General features: G+C 49.9%; 1 long non-coding RNA gene across 2 annotated transcripts in view; it reads left to right on the plus strand.

The window, feature by feature from the left end:
- LOC101906077 (uncharacterized) overlaps positions 1–18,948 on the plus strand; it is a 42,850-nt gene extending 23,902 nt beyond the window's left edge. For both annotated transcript variants that reach the window (XR_009496407.1, XR_001501300.3), the window contains exons 3-5: positions 1,047–1,118; positions 14,391–14,467; positions 16,209–18,948. This is a non-coding gene — a long non-coding RNA (uncharacterized lncRNA). The remainder of the gene's footprint in view (positions 1–1,046; positions 1,119–14,390; positions 14,468–16,208) is intronic.
- Positions 18,949–19,463: the final 515 nt, after the last annotated feature.

Here is a 19,463-nt window from a genome sequence, read left to right on the forward strand (position 1 = left end):
CTGAATCCTTGGGGCAGCTTCCAAGAGAAATACCTGTAGTGTCTTGGAGGCAGCCCGTCCAGTTTATAGATTCAGAGGACAGAGGTGGCGCTGGACACCTGAATGCTGAGCTCTGCTTATAGGCAAGCATCACCTGCATCCCAGGACCCCCTTCAGGCAGTGAAATCTGGATCCCAGTGGCTGGGGCCTGGGAGTCTGCATTTCATCCCACTGCTTACCCCTGTATCCTGACACTGGGCGAGCTCAGTGCGTGTTCGCCGAGGCAATGAATGGCTAATGCTGAGCTCTGGGAGCCCCTGACAACTCTGAAGGACAGAGTAGGTTCTCCCTACATGGGTGATCTGAGAGGGAAGCCCCCGTGGAGCCCTCCCACCCTCTTCTCCTCTTTCTATTCCCCTCATGCTCCACGCCTGTGGGTCTAGACACCCAGGTAGACTCCAGAATCCCTCCTCAGTGTTCAGCTGGGAGCCCAGTAATACCGCATGATAGAAATAGGCAGAGCAAGGGAGGGAGGCCAGAGACAACTGCTTCCAATCTGCCATCTTGCCAAGGGTCCCCCTGGGCCTGGGCCATGCCTGGACATAGGACAGGAGGCCAGGGGCCAGGAGCAGAGGGAAGCCCCTGAACTGGGGCTTGGGCAGGGGGAGCCTTGGTGGCAGTTACAGGACGTTGATATCGTCCCTTATCTGGGGCTCCTGGCTCTTACACCACGTCCCCAACCACCCCTGGAGTCAGGGGGCCCCTGCCACTCCCTCCCCACACAGACCGTTACTGGGTTTCCGTTGTCTGAGGAAGGGGCGAGAAGCTGTCTGCTTAATTAATCATTTTAGGCCACCCTGGGAAACTCATTAAGCCACCTCTCAGGGCTTGGAGCAGGAACGCTGCTCTCAAAGTCGGAACTTTCTGGTCTGCCCCGTTGGGGTTCGTTTTCCCTTCCACTCGTGTACACACACGTGTGTGAGAGTGTGCCTGTGTGTGTGTGTGAGTGAGAGAGCGAGCCAACATTCCCCTGTATCCACGATTGTGTGTGTGTTTGTGTTTCCTAGATTCTGCAAGGAACTTCCCCTGATTCTTCTTAATTACCAGCCTAGAAGAAATTCAAGATGCTCAGAGCAAAGGTCAGACTCCACCTGTTTTCCCTGCACTTCATTTTCTGGCAGTTCCCACAATAGTACAGATAAGTAAAAGATTAAGGCAATCTTTTCTAATTAAAGTAATTAAAAAACAGCGATGATTGCACCTTTCATCTGAAAGGGAAAATATTTACTCATCCAAACTGCAGGCCCTTAAAAGCATTCAGGAGGTCTATTTTCACAGACAGAACCTCCTCCCCTCCCCCAGTCAGTTCTCTCTCCTCCAGGACACACACACACAAAGGCAGGTTTATTTAACAAGAGGCAGCTTGACAGGGGCACGGTGAACGCTGGGCCGGAGAATGGGAGCCTGCGGCAGGTTCCAAGTGAGTGGATGCTTCAGCCCAGTCCCTCCCAGGCCCTGCAGGGCTTTTTCGATCTGACCAATCAAACCTTTACTGTTGTTCCTACTCTCCACCGGGGCACCCACCTGAGGGCCCCCGCCTCCCTCTGACAGCTCCACTCCCTTTTGGCCTCTTCGCTCTGAACTGGCTGGCATGGGGAGCTCAAAATGGAAGGCTGGATATAGCCTGTCCATCTGTCCATCTTCTCATCCTTTTAACCAACATGCATGTAGTAAGTGGCCCGTGTACTTGGCATCAGCGGTGAAGGGCACTGTGGTGGAGGGGGAGAGGTGGTACAGCCCCTTCTCCCAAGAAGCACAGTCTCATAACCTTTAAGCAAACGCCCCTTGGTTTCCCCAGGAAAAATCAAACACTTTGAGTTTTTGAGGCAAGTATATTACCTAGTCTCCTGGTGAATGGGAATTGCAAACTTTTCCCTAACTAGAGAGTTTTTCCTGGGATACATGGCAGTGGGGAGAGAGGTACCCTGACATTCCACGGCCAGGACTCGAGGGATGCACAGTCTTTGGGGGGTGTGAAGGGTGTGAAGGGGCGGAGGTGTTGACTGCCCAGTCCCATGACCTAGGGGTGACACAGTCTCTGCCCCATACTGCCCCCCTTCTTATCCCCACTGCCAGGAGACAGGGTGTGCTCTGGAGCTGGCACAGCTAGAGTTTAAAGCAGCCTTGATGGGATAATCCCATTTAGAGGCTGTTCCCCAGTCCATGGAATATGACATGAAGAAAAATCCTGGGAACCTGCTCCAGGAACATCCGACCCCAGCTGTCCCCTGAGAAGGACCTGGTGGCCTCTTCCTGTCCAAGCGGGGCTAGACAGTGTCCTCAGCATGACCGGCAGCTCTCAGCTGTCTTCTCTGCAGAGGCATGGCCTCAAAGAGCCAGCATGGGCAGATCTGTTTCTGCAGGGAGCCTGCTGTCCAGGAGGGCTGGGCGAGGAAGAGTACTCCGTGTGCTGTGTGTCCAGCCTGTTTGTGGATAGGCTTACTTCATACCCAGAAGGTCTCATCAAAGACTGGATCCAAACATACAGGGTTCTCCCTGTCCCACAAGCTCACTCAGTGTCAACTGTCGTTGGACTCTGGACTCTGGCAAAGTGTTAGTCGCTCAGTTGTGTCCGACTCTTTTTGATCCCATGGACTGTAGCCCACCAAGTTCCTCTGTCCGTGGAATTCTCCAGGCAAGAGTACTGAAGCGGGTTGCCATGCCCTTCTCCAGGGGATCTTCCCGACCCAGAGATTGAACGCCGGTCTCCTGCATTACAGGTGCATTCTTTACCACCTGAGCCACCAGGAAAGCCTTAAGTCAACTCAGCATTTCCCTCTTTTTTTACCTGGAGCGACAGGTCTCATTTTACCACTTTTCCACCTGATCACCCACAGTGGCTCCACAACTCCTAGGGAAACAGATTCACTGGCACAGCTTAAAGCAGGGGCTCCCAGTGGCCTACCTCACATCACAGGGGACTTGGTTCAGCCCCAACTGGTCTCCTCCTGCTGCTCCCAAACATCAAGGGAGCCCGTGAGATGCTGTGAAAGTTGTGGGTTCCCAGGAGTGCACATGTCCAGCACACAAAGATGGGAACAGTTACAGAGCTCCTGGGTGCCCCAGAACCCATACCCAGAGCCCAGGTTGGGAGCTTTTCTTTCCCACAGGCCCATCTGCTGGGTTTGTCTCCAGACTACCCCTACCGTGCCCTCCTACCAACCCCAGTCTAACCCACCCCAGGAAGCTGCAGTGCCGGGGCCTGGGCCTAGAGCCTGAGTTGGGTAGGTGGACCTGAGTGACCAGGTCAGCCTCACTCAATGGATTTTGTTTGACTAGCCAACACATTTGGTGATTAAGTTGTTCAGTGGAAACAGTCCCTGGGGGACTGGAATCTTTGTTGCAAAAATAAATTTTCCCTCTAGACCTAGTTTTTATAATCTTGATCTCTCTGCATTCTGGCTTTTTTTTTTTTTTTCTGTCTTTTGTCTTTCTAGTATCCCAACCCACTTTTATCTTTTTCCTTTCCTCCCACTGAGACCCAAACAAACCTCCTGGTAAATAAACTCTCAGGCCGTGCTCTTAAAGAGACAGTGCATGCTTATTGCCAGCTGGGCGCTCATTCCTGCTCACTCTGTGAGAGACCCACATGTGATGGGCTGGGGGTGTTGTGGGGTCACTCTGGGACACTTGCCGGAAGGAGTTGACTATGAGCAAAGCTGTGCTGTGCTTAGGCACTCAGTCATGTCCGACTCTTGCGACCCCATGGACTGTATAGCCCATCAGGCTCCTCTGTTCATGGGATTCTCCAGGCAAGAACACTGGAGTATGAGCAGTTTATCAGAAAAGTATCCTAGGAGAGGCCTCTCCTTTCCCACACCTTTCTGGAGGACACAAACCAGGTAGAAAATAGTTTGGGGTTTTGCTGTAGCAGAGGTCATCCTGAGCGGTACTTGTGAGGTTTGACCGTGAGACTACTATTTTCTTTTGTGTGTATGATCTGGAAAGGGTTCCTTCCCTTTCAAGTGTGATTTTAAAAATCTATATTTTCATCTCTGCACGCCGCCACCCCCCCCACCCCGCCTCCACCACCCCTCCCATCGCCAAGTGAATATATCTCTGAAGTGATCATGTCAGATGAAGAGAAAATAGGATTAAAAGGACAAATCTAGTTTGCACACAACCTGCAGCTTCGTTCTTTTGTGACTTGAGGAGGCTCTGGTCTAGAATAGTATCATTTGTGTACTGCTGGGTTGGTTGCTGGGTTCACTATGGGGTGGAGTAGTGTGTGTGCGTGTGTGTACACGCAAGTCAGCAGAGCCTGCGTTGGTGCCAGATCGCTGCCTTGAGTGTCTCTGTCCTGAACAGGGTCTCCCCAGCACTGGGGCTGTACACAAGCTGAGTTGTCAGGGCTGAGGAGACAGCAGTTCTTGGAGGAGGGGCTGGGCCATTTCCACCCGCCACGTGGCCTGGCCCAGGGAGGACGGTGTCCACTCCAGGACCAGGGCTGCAGGTTCAGGGGGGCTGAGAATCGGCCTTTGTAACAGTTTCCTGGCCGGGCTGAGCTGCCTGTCCCGGCCCACGTCTGAGTAGCAGACCCAGAGAAGCAGCGTGGTCCTGCAGGGCCCCCTGTGCCCTTTCCTTGTCCCTTGCATCAAGGGCTGACCTCCCCCAGGACTGGCACTGCCATCAGGCCCAACTACAGACACACCTGCACCAGAGTCCCCTGTGGAGCAAACAAAACCTCACTCAGGAGGGTTTCCCCTTTAAGAGAATACACTCCTCAGAGGGCCAGTTGCCCCCAGGGCTCTCTCCCACTCCCTGCTTGGAAGCCAGGCAGAAAAATTGCCTGATGGGCAGGATTATGGGATTAGTCAACTTTCCCAAAACAGGCCCAGAGGCTCTGGGTCCAAAATGAGTTTTGGTCTGAGCCTTTCCCTGTGATTAGTGACAGATGTGTCAGTCGGGCCCACCGCCTCCCTCTCCCAGCTTTGCCTCTTCCCTGAGTGCTAGGAACTCATCGTGTTTGTTTCTGTAAAAATGGGCCCTATGGTTCAGTGGCCCAGGGCCTAAGGAGGAAGGTATTACCAATTAGACCAAGTGTCTGGCTTTGCCAACCTCTCCTCATCTTCACCAGAGAGCAGCCCCTCCCCCAGAACTCCCCCTGGACTAGAGGGATTGAGGGGGCCTACTGGGCCTTGATAGTCCGTGGTCTGTCCAGCGCCTTTCTCAGATTCCCGTCCCCACTCACTGCGCCCTCTGTTTCCGGGTCCAGCTTCCAGGATCCCCCTACATTCTAGGCTAGGCTGGGCCCCTGGCCCTCCTGGACTTGGGCTTGCCCTGCAGTTTCAGTAAGGTGGGGAGCTGGCCAACACCAGTTCCAGAGCTGGTGTTTCCCAGGAAACCAGCTCCTAAAGACCACTCAGCTGAGGCCACCCTGCTGGGACAGTCAGACATCTGACAGTGTTCCTGTGGACAGATCTAGGGCTTGGGTCTAAGCCAGGAGGGGTGCCTCTTCATACCGTGCATGACCTAGAGGTCTTGTTTGCATTTAGAAATCCCTTGCAGAGGGGTTGGGAGACTCTCCTTGGAGTTCTGAGTAAAGGCTGGGGACAATGAAATAAAATTTGTTTCTCATTATAATGCCTATGATCCCTAGAGCTAGCATAGTCTTCCATTTACCTCTTTGCCTTCTCCAAATCTTCTGGTGGAGCTGACCTGGAAGTTTGTTTGGAAATGAGATTTTGTGACAGCCACTGGGGTTCCCTGAACTTGGCTCTTCTGGCCTATTATATCTTAGGCCACATCCAGAATCCAGAGTCCTGAGCCCAGGCCAGATCCCAGAGCACAGTAGGTACAAGATCTGAGTTTAGGCAGAGCTCAGAGCTCTGATGAGGCCAACTTCATACCAGGCTGGAAATGGGGACAAGACTGAGCACTCAGTCTCTCTCAAGGGAAGAGCTGGTCCTTCTTTCAAGGGTATAACATAACCTGGGGAGTAAGTAGGTCTTTTGGGTAAAAGAAACACATTTGATTAGATACTAGAGCTGGACAGAAATATGTAGCTCTCCTGACTTTAGCTGGGCTTCCCTGGTGACTCAGTGGTAAAAAATCCACCTGCCAATGTAGGAAACATGGGTTTGATCCCTGGGTCAGGAAGATCCCCCGGAGAAGGAAAAGACAACTCACTCCAATATTCTTGGCTGGGAAATCCCATTGACAGAGGAGCTTGACACTTCATGGGATCTCAAAGAGTTGGACACAACTGAGCAACTAAACAACAACAACTTTAGCTGGCATCCGAATCACCTGCAAGGCTTGTTTCTGGGTCCTGCGGAGAGATTCTGATGCGGTAGGGGGCGGTTTTGAGGATTTGTATTGCTAACAAGTTCTCAAGGGGTGATGGTGCGAAAAGGGACACTCTTTGAGAACCGTGATGCTAGCCCTCCTCTCCCGTTTTACAGATGTTAGGGACGAAGCATCTTCAGCCAGGTCGGCGGGAAGTGATGGTGCAGCTGGGAGGGCAGGGTTCTAACCTCCCTCTTAGCAGACCTTCTGCCCAGCACTGCCTTGCGTCAGTCCTTAAGCCTAGGGTCACACAGCTGGTAACCAGCCCTCCCTGCTGGCGACCATGGCCCACTGGGCACTGTTTAGTGCTGGCTGTGACTTAGAAAATGGTTTTGTGCCCGTAGCACCCAGTTGGTGCTAGAAATGGAAGTGGCATGTTTTGGCGTGTTCTGGCCTCCAGGCTGAAAACTGTTTATTTGGACAATTAAGAACATGACTTCGGCTGAACCACAAAATTGGACGGAAAGCTTTATCTTGGGTGGCACGCTCTCGGTTTCCTCCCCTACCCTTGCAGGCTTGTGGAGTGGGGCTGGACGGGGTGCAGCTGGGAGTGGTTCTAGGGGCTCTGGCCTCAGCTCGGGAGAGATCAGAGCATCAGGAGCAAGCCTTCTTGGTTGCCCTTTGTGCTGCTGATGGGATGGCAGTGGGGTGCTAGAAGAAGACTCGAGTTCTTTAATCAGGGATGCTAGGGCCTCTGGGATCCCTTGAAGTGAGGTTGGGATTTTTCCTGCAATTGTCTGAGACTCAGGATTTGCTGGGCTGTCTTCCTCTCCCCAGAGATCACTGGCTCCACTTAACTCCTTGTCCTCCTCCAGCCAAGAAAGCTCATGTCGCCTGTCCCCGCTCCAGCACACCAGAGGGCCCTTGGTGCTGGTACCACCCAGTCTTCCTTTAGTCCCCACCCCCTGGGCATTCCTGGGCCTCTACCACAATGAGGGGCTCATGGGTAGGTAAGTCAAAGTGTCTGGTTAGAAACCTCCTTGAGGTTTAAGCTTCTCCCCAAACAAAACCCAAACCTCAGCCTCTCCGAGTGGCTCTGAAAGGAGCTGGCCCACCTCAGCGATAGCAGGTCATGATTGGCCACTGTTTCAAGACACGGTCTCATGACTGGGTGCTTGGGAGCTCTGTGGGGGTGGCCATACCTGATTGCCTTCCTCCTCAAGATGCCCTTGCTCATCCACTCCTCTCTACGGCAGCAGTGTAGGCCTGCCCCATTCTCAAACCCTCTGGGGCCCTATCTGGAGCCCACCACGTCCTTGCAAACAATGGTAGGACTTGTCCCTAGAACCTCAGCTTTTAAAATCCTACATCTTATTCTGTTTCTAAATGGTTCACATTTGTCAATCTCATCTCTTTAGCTGCATGTTGAAAAATCTTCTTGGGGCAGGAGCTGGGTCTCCTGCCCATTATAAGCCCCTGTCACCAACCCCTCTGTTCCTGGGACCCACCTGGGGTCTGGGTTGGGACTGATGAGGGATTTTAGCATTCACCCCAGGGGTGAAGGACCTTTGTTCCAGGGCATGAGGGGGTGTGAGGACAAGCGAGACACATCTGATCCTTCTTTTATCTGACTTGGCAACTACCTCGGGATGAAGCCCCCTCCTGCAGCTCCCTCTCACAGTACCCCCCGCCCGCCCCCCTCTGCCCACACACGCACACCTGGGGGATGGGTACAAAGGTGGAGGGCTGGCAGGCAGGAGGGTGATGCGCCCCTTTGAGAAGTGCCTTCTCGCCCAGTGTGGATTCCAGCGAAGGGGTGGAAGGCAGGAATTTCGATGGAAATAGTCAAATCCCCAGTCTATTTCTTCGTCCTGGCACCAATCCCAATCTTCCAAAAAAAAAAAAAGCACAACAGAGAAAATAAGCCTGCCTGGGACTGAGCTGAGGGTAGAGGAAGTCAGCAGTCCAGAGAGGTGAAAATCAGGCAAAAACGTGAAAAATTCTACTTTGTTTCAAAATTGGTCAATTGCTTCCATATTTGTATAGACGGTAAAGATGACATGGCTGGGGAAATGGGGTTATAATGAGAGAGGAGAGAAGAGACAACGAAACAGAATGTAAATCTGAGGAGACCCTCAGCTGCCCGTTTGCCCACAAGGCCAGAGGCTCAAGGAGATGGGGGCACCTGCCCTCTTGCCTCAGGCCCTCCAGAGCCTGTTGGCTCGGCCTGCATCCCAACCTGGGCAGTTTAGAGGTTCGACTGTAAGCGGGTGCTTTCCCCTGGAGCTGGGCCCTTGGTGCTTTCCGCCATTTCCTGGAGACATTCCAAATGAGAATGGAGGCTGGGGCGAGGAGGAACAACAGACTGAGCACTCTTCCTCCGGGAAGGATACAGGTGTAAGAAGAGGGCAGATGGCTCAGTGGTTCCTGTCCTCCAACCCCGCCCTCCTCGACCCCCTCCCCTCGTCATGCTTTGGGGGAAGAGGCCAGGCTGTGAAGGCTGTCCCAGCCTTCTTCAGAGGCAGCGCTGCTCTGCACAGAGCGCAGCCCACACGCTAACCATCCCGGCAGGCCGGCCTCCTCACCAGAGGTGTGAACATGCCTGGGTGTTGGGACTGGAATGAGGCACTTTCATGGACAAGTTGGAATTCGTTTGTGAACAGTGAATTGCCCCAGTCCCCGGGGCCATTTTCCATCATAAATCTGAATGATTGGACTCAGTAGAGCCCCAGTGCTGGAGCCATTTCCAGGGCAACAGGAAGGCTGGCAGGAGCTCTGACAGGGCCGGGCCTGCAGGGAGCTGGAGCCGGGCCCCCAGCGGGGGCCTTGGCTCTGGGCCACCTCCCGCCCTCCTACCCCACCGCACTGGGCACTGAGGGTCCTGCCTTCCTCCTGGAGAGCCTGTTCAAAGCTTGGAGGGCACATGCTTTCCTGTCCTCAGACCATCGACCTGCTGCTTCTAGCTCCTTTTGATTCCTTATTCAATTGCCTCCCTCCAGGTCCTAGTCAAGGGTCTCCCTCCTGCGGGTGCCCACAGCTTAAAGAATCGTGCTCTGTGTATGACTTCAAAGCTATGTCCCCATTCCTAAGTTCTCTCCAGGTCTGCCTGTAAGATTATCCATGAGAGTGGCCCTCAGGCCAGGAGTCCCCAGCCTCTGGGATTTAATGCCTGATGATCTAACATGAAGCTGATGTAATAATAATAGAAATAAAGAGCACAATAAATGTAATGATCTTGAATCATCTTGAAAAATTGTCTCCCATAAAACAATCCCCTGGTGTCAGAAAAGTTGGGGACTGCTGCCATAGGCACCTCAAATTCATGCATTTGAATTCATGAAACCTGAATTCATCCTCCCCTTGTCCCCATCAAAGCCCAGCCCAACAGGCCCAGAATCTCTCTGGAACTGCCTTTGGCACTTCCATTTCCCTTTTCTCCCAGGCGGCTGCAAGTCCTGTTTCTAGACCCTAGAGGTCACATCTCCATCTTCCCTTCTTCATCCTTCTTGAAACCCCATGGACTGAATCTTTTTTTTTTTTTTTTTTGCGAGAACCTCCTGAATCTTCCTCACTTCCAGTCACAGAGCTCCTGAGCAGTCATCCCCAAGCCGGGCGTGGAGTGTCCTACGTCCACCATCAACACTCTAGATGGCTCCCCAGTACTTCCAGAACACCCTCAAAAATCATTAGCATAGGTTCACAATCCCACCCATCTTGAATGGACTCCCAACCCTGCTTCCTAGCCTGGTTCCTCACTCTTGCTTGGTAGAACCCGTGTGTCCCAACTGCTCCAAGCTCCCCAAATCAGATTACTCTTGCTGACTCCATAATGTGGCTCTAGGTGCCTTCTGCTTGGCATGAACAGGCCTGCCTCTGCCCATCACAATCCTACCCTTTGTTTAAGACCCGGCCTAGAGGATTTCCGTGGTGATCCAGTGGCAGTGACTCCGTGCTCCCAGTGCAGGGGGCCTGGGTTCAATCCCTGGTTGGGGAACTAGATCCCCCATGCCACAGATAAGACCTGCTGCAGCCAAATAAGTGAATATTAAAAAAAGAAAGCCAAAACCTAACCTAGGCATCAAGCACCCAAACTTAAATGGTAGAACAGAGAAGGTGGAGTCAGACTGACCGGGTGCAAAATCCAGTTCTACTACTGTTATTGTTTGGCCTTTTGGTTACTTAATCCTCTGTGCCTTGGTTACTCATCTGTAAATGAGGGTAGTAATAGTAATACCTGCCCCATTGGATATTTGAAGATTAAGTGAGACTAAGTGTAACATGGAAGAGTGTATGGCACGTGGTCCACACTCTATGTGTCAGCAGTAATAACCTAGATTATGAAGCCTCGTCTGATCCTGCAGGGCCAAATCTTCATACTTCCATAGCATTTGTGTTGACACTGCTGTTGGCACTCGTCACACTTGCCTGCCTGTGGAGTGAGAATTCTTTGATGGCAATTGTCAGAAATCCACTGGAGCAAACAAAGGAATTGCCATCACAGGCATATGGTAGCTCTTATAGCACCCAAGAGCTGCTGCAGCACCTTGGGCCCTGGCAGTGGCAGCCAGAAATATAATTTGGGCAACATGCTCTGTGCAAACATTCGCTTAAGCATATTCTTTGTAGACTGTAGCCTTGAAAACCTTGCTGAAATCTGCTGCCCACCACCCTGGAAGGGCTGTCCAATACAGAAAGATGGAGTCTCTCTTGCTCTCCATTCAGGAGATCAACCAGCCTCTCTTGGAGAAGGGCAGGGGGAGAGGTCATGTTATGCAGGATTATTGCTGGGGCTGCTCCACTATGAGAGAGGGGATGAATTTACGGGGATCCATACTACCAATGGCAAATTGGTCCCCAATTTATGTTCCCCTGTCTTTCTTAGTCAAAAGAAAGTGGAAGTGCTAGTCTCGTCTGGCTCTTTGAGACCTCCTCTGGCCATGGAGTTCTCTAGGCAGGAATACTAGAGTGGGTAGCCATTCCCTTCTCCAGGGTGTCTTCCCGACCCAGGGATCGAACCCCAGCTTCCCACATTCCAGGCAGATTCGTTACCATTTGAGCCACCAGGGAAGCCTTCTTAGTAAAAGAACTCCCAGTTTTTGCTGCTCTAAATAAAGGCTACATTTCCCAGCCTCCCTTGCAGTTGAACAGAGCCATGTGACTTAAGATCTGGCCAAAATGTCATTGAAGGGCAAGAAATCCCCTTCTTAGCACCTTCCTAGTAACTGGACTCTGGAACCAAACTGAATCGAAACCCTAGCCCTGCCACCTCAACCCATGTGACCTTGGGCAAGTTATTTAACCTTTTTGTGCCACAGTTTATGTAGCAGTGGTAAAGAATCCACCTGCAGTGTGGGAGATCTAGGTTTGATCCCTGGGTTGGGAAGATCCCCTGGAGAAGGGAAAGGCCACCCACTCCAGTATTCTGGCCTGGAGAATTCCATGGACTATACCCATGGGGTCGCAAAGAGTTGGACACGACTGAGCGACTTTCACTTTTCAAAACAGGAGTAAACATAATATTGCTGTAATGAGTTTATTGTGAGGGTTCCATGAATTGATATTTGAAGAGTGATTAGGGTGGTTTCTGGCACACGCTGTATATTTTGAAAGTGTGGTGAGGAAGATGATAATGAGGATGAAGAAGGGGAAGAGCCGGCTGGAGCTGAATGACACATTGGATAATGGGGTACAGCCGAATATCGAGGGTGGCCTGGATCCTTAACACTTGTTGAGCCACAAACACAAAGGGCCATAGCATTTTTGTGGACATAACTGGTCACCAGAAGAACTGGCTAACTGACAGCAAGACAATAGTAGAGTTTGTCTTTATCCCATTCTTATCTGCCTGTTACTTGATTGTCACCGTCTTATGTCCTGTTAGGAACCTCACATTATCTCAGCAAGGAAATGTTCATCTTGAAGGATGAAAATTAAGAATGAAAAACGTAGTCCCCCAACCCCACCAATCCTAAATGATAATTTCATAGTGAGATTTTAGGCAGCAGATATTTGGGGGTTGGAGAACTTCTGTTTGAATTTTGTTAAAATGGTTTGCTCTCAGAGCACCAAAGCTACATGGAACTTCCCTGGATACTGTTGTAGGAATTTCTACTTTGGGAAGTCATTACAAAAATTTGTATTTATTTGACTATGCCAGGTTTTATTTGAGGCAATCTGGATCTTCGATCTTTGTGGGGACATGCGGGATCTGGTTCCCAGATCAGGGATCAGACCCGGGTCCCCTGCATTGGGAGCGTAGAGTCTTACACACTGGAACACCAAGGAAATCCCCGTAAAGCCATTTTAAAGTGACCTCTTAAGGCTCTTTCTGCCCTGAGATCTAAAGTTTCTCTACTTTTCCTCGTTTCCCCCATGCGGCCTGATTCATTGTTGGGTAGTAGGTGCATAGGAAGGATTTATCAAGCTGCTAGGGTTTCCTCTTTCAGGAATCAAGCATGAAGGTCCCTTGAAGCAGTGGTGGAAAAGTCCTCCTGTTTTCAAAGACCTCCTGACCAGGAGGCCTCTCCAAGGCAGTGCGCTTTCTGGTTTGGGGATCAGCGGGTTTCTGAGGCCCCTGTGCCACCTGCTTTTGGCTGTCCTGTAGTGGGCGCTCTGGAGCCCACTCTGGTCTGGCTGGCCTTGACGCTCCCCTGGGTCCAGTGTCTGGGCCTGCCTTCTGGTCTGGGCTGGACATGACAGCCGGCCCTTCCTGAAATGACTCAACATCCAACTTGGACTCAGTTCCAGGCCAGCCCCCAGCTCCCGGCGGCCAGTCCCACAGGACCAGGCCTGGACCACAGAGGTCCCAGCTTTTCTGAGAAAGATCCTACTGCTGACCAGAGACAGCTGTGCCAGAAATTCTACAAAATGCAAGTGCAAGCATCTTTAAGCCATGGGCTTCACGTTTCCTGTCCCCACGGCCTCATTCTACCAAACTCCATGCTGCCTAGGTGGATCGCGTTCATCTCAGACTGGAGCGTGTGTTTCCCCTCTGACCCACCCCAGGAGCCTGCTTGGGATGGGGCTGGAGAAGAGAGAGAGCCCCTGCGGTTAGGGCCAGGGTAGAGCACCCCACCCCTGCCCCCACCACCCCCGGAAAACGTGGTCCCTTGGGGAGCCCACTCTAGACAAAGCCAGAGGAGGTGTTTGGATCTGGGTTTGAGTTTGCACTGTGACCTGGTGTTCAAAAGCCCTTTAGGTGCCTAGGCAATGGCACCCTGTCCTACTTAGGACCTTCCTGCATCCCTCTCTACCTCCCCAGCACTCTAGCTACAGGGTGGAATGAATGGAAGGGTGACTGAAAACAGGTCGAAACAATGACCCTTCCTTCACATTTGCTTGAGACCCCCCAAGGCCTTTGCATTTTGCCGCCCCTGAGTTATACCTACCCTAGCAGGTTGATTGCACTGCCTGGAATGGCCTCGACACACTCACCCCGTTCACATCCTCCCTGTACTTCAGGCTGTGGTTCAGTCCTGCCATCAGCACCTCCCTTCCCTATCGTGGGGCCCTCAGGGACCTCTTTTTCTTCTCTGAGGTCTTTACTCTCGACGTCTGCATCTCCCGTGTGGCACTAACCCACATTCAGCACCGTGCTGTGGTTCATTGTCTCATGCATCTACGGAGTGTTTTGTGTGCTTGTTTCCCATCCATTTTCCACACAGTTTAAACTAGTTCTTCCAAATAGAAGTATAATATTAACTGTATATGTAATTTAAAATTTTTCGGTAATGACATGAACAAAGAAACAGGCAAAATTAGTGTTTTATTTAACTCAATACATCAAAAATACATAGACACAATATAAACATTACTAATGAGATACTTTACATTTTAAGGGTACAAAGTCTTCAAAATATAGTGTGTATTTTACATTTATAGGACGTCAGTTTGGCTGCTAAAGTTTCATAAAAACTCTTGATCTGTATGTAGATTTAATCATGGACTCCGATGTTCTTATAAATATGACAAATATTTGACCAGAGTGTCTCCTTAGCATTTCCAAGATGGAACCATACAATCAAGGGAATCCTGGGCATTGTAGTTCTCAGCCTCTCAGTGTCATAAGGTGGGATGGTGGTGATGCTGAACTGACAATGAATGTCTGTCCATTATTCCATTAGCTGGGCGCTCCTAGGATAGGAGGCGTTTCCAGGTGGAAGGGGCAGCAGAAGCAGAGCACAGACAGAGAGAGAAAGCGGTAAGTAGAGCAGGAACCCTCGACCAGCCAAGAGGGGAAGAGTCTTTGGTGATGGTAGGTGAAGCAGAGGAGGAGGAGGATGGAGGGAGGAGAAGAAAGGGTCTCTTGGGGGTCCCTGAATTGTCCCGAGCATCTAGATGCTCCAGTGTCATAAGGTGGCCAGGCTTACATCTCAACGACACTCTGTGGGGGAGGAATGGGGGGAGGGTTCTCACTGATCAATGTTCCTCCCCTGACTCTAGGCGCTAAGATTTGCTGCGACAAGAGCTTAGTAACGAGGAGACCCCCAGCTGAGGCCATTAGCTTCTGACCAGTGGATAAACCACTAAGCTCTCTTTCTAGATGGTAACTCCAGAAATTGGAGGCACCCATGACCCTCTGTTCCTTCTCAAGGACTTTAGGGCTGGGCTAGAGCCCATCTAGTGCATCACCATCACCTCACAAATGAGAAACCAAAGTGAATTCAAGGTCAGGTTTGTGGTAGGGTCTAGTGTTCTGGCTCTTCCCAATGGGTTTTCCTTCTTGCTTTGGTCCTTCCTACTTGTCTCGCCATGTATATTCTCTCATCCTCTCTCAGGACTGGGGTCTTTTTTCTGACATTTCATCTTCTGGAGAGTTAGCATTGCGCATAGGTTTATAGAATTTAGCAGTGTCAGAGCAAGCATTGAGCACCTGGTACATCTGAACACATTATGCATGGTTAATGAGGTCACATGCAGTGACCAGCAGGGAAGCACACACGGGACAGAAAATCAGACCCTACAGGTCTGTTGAGTCATCCGAACACCAAAGTCAGACCATAATGTTCAAGCAACGAAGTAGGGTTGATTTAACAAGGATTGTCTCTGGATTCTGTCCACCCCACCCCTCACCCATCTGGTTTTGTGCCTGCAATTCAAATGTCTGGCACCAGATGGCAGTGTTACTCTGCTAGGAATTTTAGGCAATTTCTCTTCTGAGAAAGGTTTTACATTTCATTCATTCATTCATTCAACACATATTTACTGAGTTCTTACGAATGCCAAGCACTTTCTAGATATCTGGGATACAGCAATGAACTGAATACAAAAGCTGTGCCCTCTTGGAGCTTATATTCTTGTGCAGGGAGAGAATGAATGGATGAGCAAAACATTTGGTATATCGAGTGATAATAGGTGCTATAGACAAAAATAAAGCAAAAAAGGGGCAAAGAAGAGCTTGGATGGGGGAGTCTTATGAAGGGGAGATCAGAAGTTATAGACCATAGAAACCTGGAGCTTGGAAATGGTATGGAGGCTTTAGGTAGGGGGTGAATCATAGAAGCAAAAGAGTATTTGCATGGGAAGTGTTATAAAGGGGGCTTTACTTGACAGATAGTGGGGGTGGGGTGGGGAGACTGAGACTCAAAGAGGGAGAGTGACCTTCCCAAGTTTAAAAAGTCTGGAGGGCAGAGGCTGGCAGCCTTCAGTTCCAAGCCTATCCCACCTTCCTTGCTGCCCCCACGTCTTCCCAAACGCCAACTCGGCCTGTGAGGGGCCCTCTCTCAACTTAGCAGAGACTATGAACTCATCAACTGCTGTGTATCTTTTTTTCCTGAGAACATTTTCCAGCCAACCTTGCTATTACTATATGTGGTTACCAAGTTCTGGCCAATGGAAATTGGACCAGTGATATGCACTAATTCTGGCCATAATCCCTGAAAACTTCCTGTATGACCTTCTGTGTACTCCTCTTTTTCCCATCTGTGCATCTGGGAGCACAGGACTCCAGAGCCCTGGAGAATAAGGAAGGCAGTAAAACAAGGGTCCTCAGATGACTGCGTGAAGAGCGCCCCAACACCCTGCTTTGGACTGTAACACGAGTGAGTCTGATATGTTAAGCCGTTGAGATTTGGAGGTTGTTACAGCAGCTAACTCACCCTAAGTGATAACACTTGTCATGACTGAACCTAACTGAATACATGTCCGACCTGCTTTAGTTCCCAACACTATGCATGGGGATGCCTGCTGTTTCTGCCTGCCTGTGCAGCACCCTCCTCTCTTTTCTAGGTCCTAGCTCCCACTTTCATTAGAGGAGCTACTCCTCTTCTTGGTGAAGCTGTTTCTTACGGAGCCTCTTCACCACCATCCAGAGTGGGCATCGGGTATACCATCCTTTTGGCCACATGATTGGTTCAGGGGTAGATATATAGTGCGATCAGAGTCTCACTTAAGATTTGGGCTTTGCATGCTGGAAAAAGAGTCTCTCCTCCACTGAGATCCTGTTATGAAGAGATGCTGAATCATGCGGGCCTGAAGCTACTGGAGCCATTGCCCAAGGACACAAGGAAGAAGCTGTTGGCAAAATGAAACCAGCACATTGAGGAAAGGAGGCTAGGGGGCTGGAGAGAAGATCCAGTTCTACATCCTTCCAATCTTCCCAGAAGCCAGGCCTGCCTGCAGTTTTCTCAGTTACAAGAGCCAATGACTTTTTTTCTAAAAAAAGTTGATGAAGTTTTAATTTCTATTCCTTAGCACTCAAAGAGTTGTGATTAATAAGTAATTATTGAGCCAGTACATATTGAGACCTACAGCTTAAGTTGTGAGCCAGAAACTGGGATAAATTGTGAGCAGATTAGACGTGAGTTGTTAGGACCTCCTGTCCCCATATATTACTAGGTAGGTGCAAACATAATTATGGTTTTGGACCATGAATTTTAAGTCATTATGACTAGGCTCCACCACACCTTTATTAATCAAAATAGGAATCATTACAATCAACACATTTTTGCCAATGAGAAATACGTTTGCTTATTCCTATAGCATAAAAACCTGTGCTTCGGGACTCAGTGAATTCTTGGCAAGCATTTTCTGCCTCTGGCTAGTTGTGGAAGCGTTTTCCCTGCAAAAAAGTTGTCGAGATGCTTGAAGAAATGAGTGATAGTTGGTGAGTGTTCAGGTGAATATGGCAGATGAAGCGAAACTTTCCAGCCAGATTTGTCCGACTTGTAAAGCATTGGTTGTGGAGTGTGCTGTCGGGCTTGTCATGGAGCAAGAAGAACTGGGCCCTTTCTGTTGACCTGCCGCGGGTCTTGCGGTTTTCAGTGCGTCTCATCGACTCGCTGAGAACACTTCTCAGATGTAATGGTGTCACCAGGATTCAGAAAGCTCCAGTGGATCAGACGGGCAGCAGACCGCCAAACAGTGACCATGACCTTTTTCTGATGCGAGTTCGGCTTTGAGAGGTGCTTTGAAGCTTCTCCTTGGTCTAACCATTGAGTTGGTCATCACTGGTTGTTGTATACGATCCACTTTTCTTTACATGTCACAATCCGATTCTGAAATGGTTCATTGTTGTTTCATAGAATAAGAGAAGACAATACTTGAAAGTGATGATTTTTTGGGGTTTTTTTTGGTTAGCTCAGGAAGCTCCCACTTATCAAGCTTTTTCAACTTTCCAGTTTGCTTCAAATGCTGAAAGACTGTAGAATGGTCAACACCGAGTTCTTTGGCAGCTTCTCCAGTAGCTGTAAGAGGATCATCTTTGATGATTGCCCTCAGTTGGTTGTAGTCGACTTCCCATGTCCAGCCACTACACTCCTCATCCTCAAAGCTCTTGTCTCCTTTGCAAAATTTCTTTAACCACCACCGCACTGTATGTTCGTTAGCAGTTCCCAGGCCAAATGCATTGTTGATGTTATGAGTTGTCTCTGCTGCTTTATGATCCATTTTGAACTCAAATAAGAAAATCACTTGAATTTGCTTTTTGTCTAACATCATTTCCATAGTCTAAAATAAACAGCACTAATAAGTCATTAACAAAAATACATAAAGCCAGAAGTGCACGTTAAAAAGCTGTATAGCATAACCACATTTATTTAAGAATGTGTTCTAATACCAAATGGCAAATTTCAACAATGCAAAACCTGCAGTTACTTTTGTACCAACCTAATATGAATATATTTGGCAGTTGGGCCTGATGCCAATATAAAGCAACAGAACAAACTGTCAAGAAATGGGGTCTAATTTTTCTACTTTTCAGATTGCTGGCTTATCAGGATAAAAGAAGGAGTGTGTGCCTTTTCCTTTACCCTTCTGGAAAGCCCGGCTTTTGAGTTCTTGAGGTTTGAGCTTTCCTTATCAGCAGGAGGGAAATAACAGTCTTTGGTCTGTGTTTCCGGCCAAATGGAGAAGTTGTCAGGCTGGGGTGGGCTGCCCTGTGATTTGGAGGGCCTGTGCCCATCAGGTGGTTAAACAGGGCGGATGTCCAGAGGGCCAAGAGGTGCATGGCCTGTAGGAAGTGTGGGCCTTCTTGGACTGCAGAGGAGAAGTGTTGGGGGTTCTATGGGGCATGAAGCCCAGAGATCAGCCCCCAAGAATTGCTGAGGTGTGGCCCTGGGCGGAGGAGGGGCTGTTCTGTGCCTTGGGAAACTGAACCCCAGGTGCTGAGGCTCAGAAACCTTGAGAAAGGTCCCCAGGCCAGGTCTTCCTCAGAGTCAAGTTACCCGCTCTGCATGGACCATGTGGGTGACAATAGGGACAACCATGCATTGACGATTAAGCCTCTGCCGTCCATCTTCATGGGCCAGGCTTAGCCTGGGGTCCTTCTATTCAATACAACTTTCTTTATCCACTGCCTATCATCATGACAAAGGCAGATTTTAGCTAGATGTAATTTATTTGGGGAAATTAAAAAAGCAACGTTTCTTTTACCTTAAATGGATCTCCATGCATTTAATTATAAATTGTTACAAATTATGCAGGGAAATCACTGGGTTCCATGAATCCATTGAACTGAATCTCATCAATTCTGTGGGAATAAATGGTATTTTTTAGTCAATGTGGCAGTTGCTCTAGGAAACCTCCTTAGGTGCTACTTGCTGCTGCTGCTGCTAAGTCGCTTCAGTCGTGTCTGACTCTATGCAACCCCATGGACGGCAGCCCACCAGGCTCCCCCGTCCCTGGGATTCTCCAGGCAAGAACACTGGAGTGGGTTGCCATTTCCTTCTCCAATGCATGAAAGTGAAAAGTGAAAGTGA

The sequence above is a fragment of the Bos taurus genome, chromosome 11, assembly GCF_002263795.3.
Source record: "Bos taurus isolate L1 Dominette 01449 registration number 42190680 breed Hereford chromosome 11, ARS-UCD2.0, whole genome shotgun sequence".
Classification (NCBI taxonomy): domain Eukaryota; kingdom Metazoa; phylum Chordata; class Mammalia; order Artiodactyla; family Bovidae; genus Bos; species Bos taurus.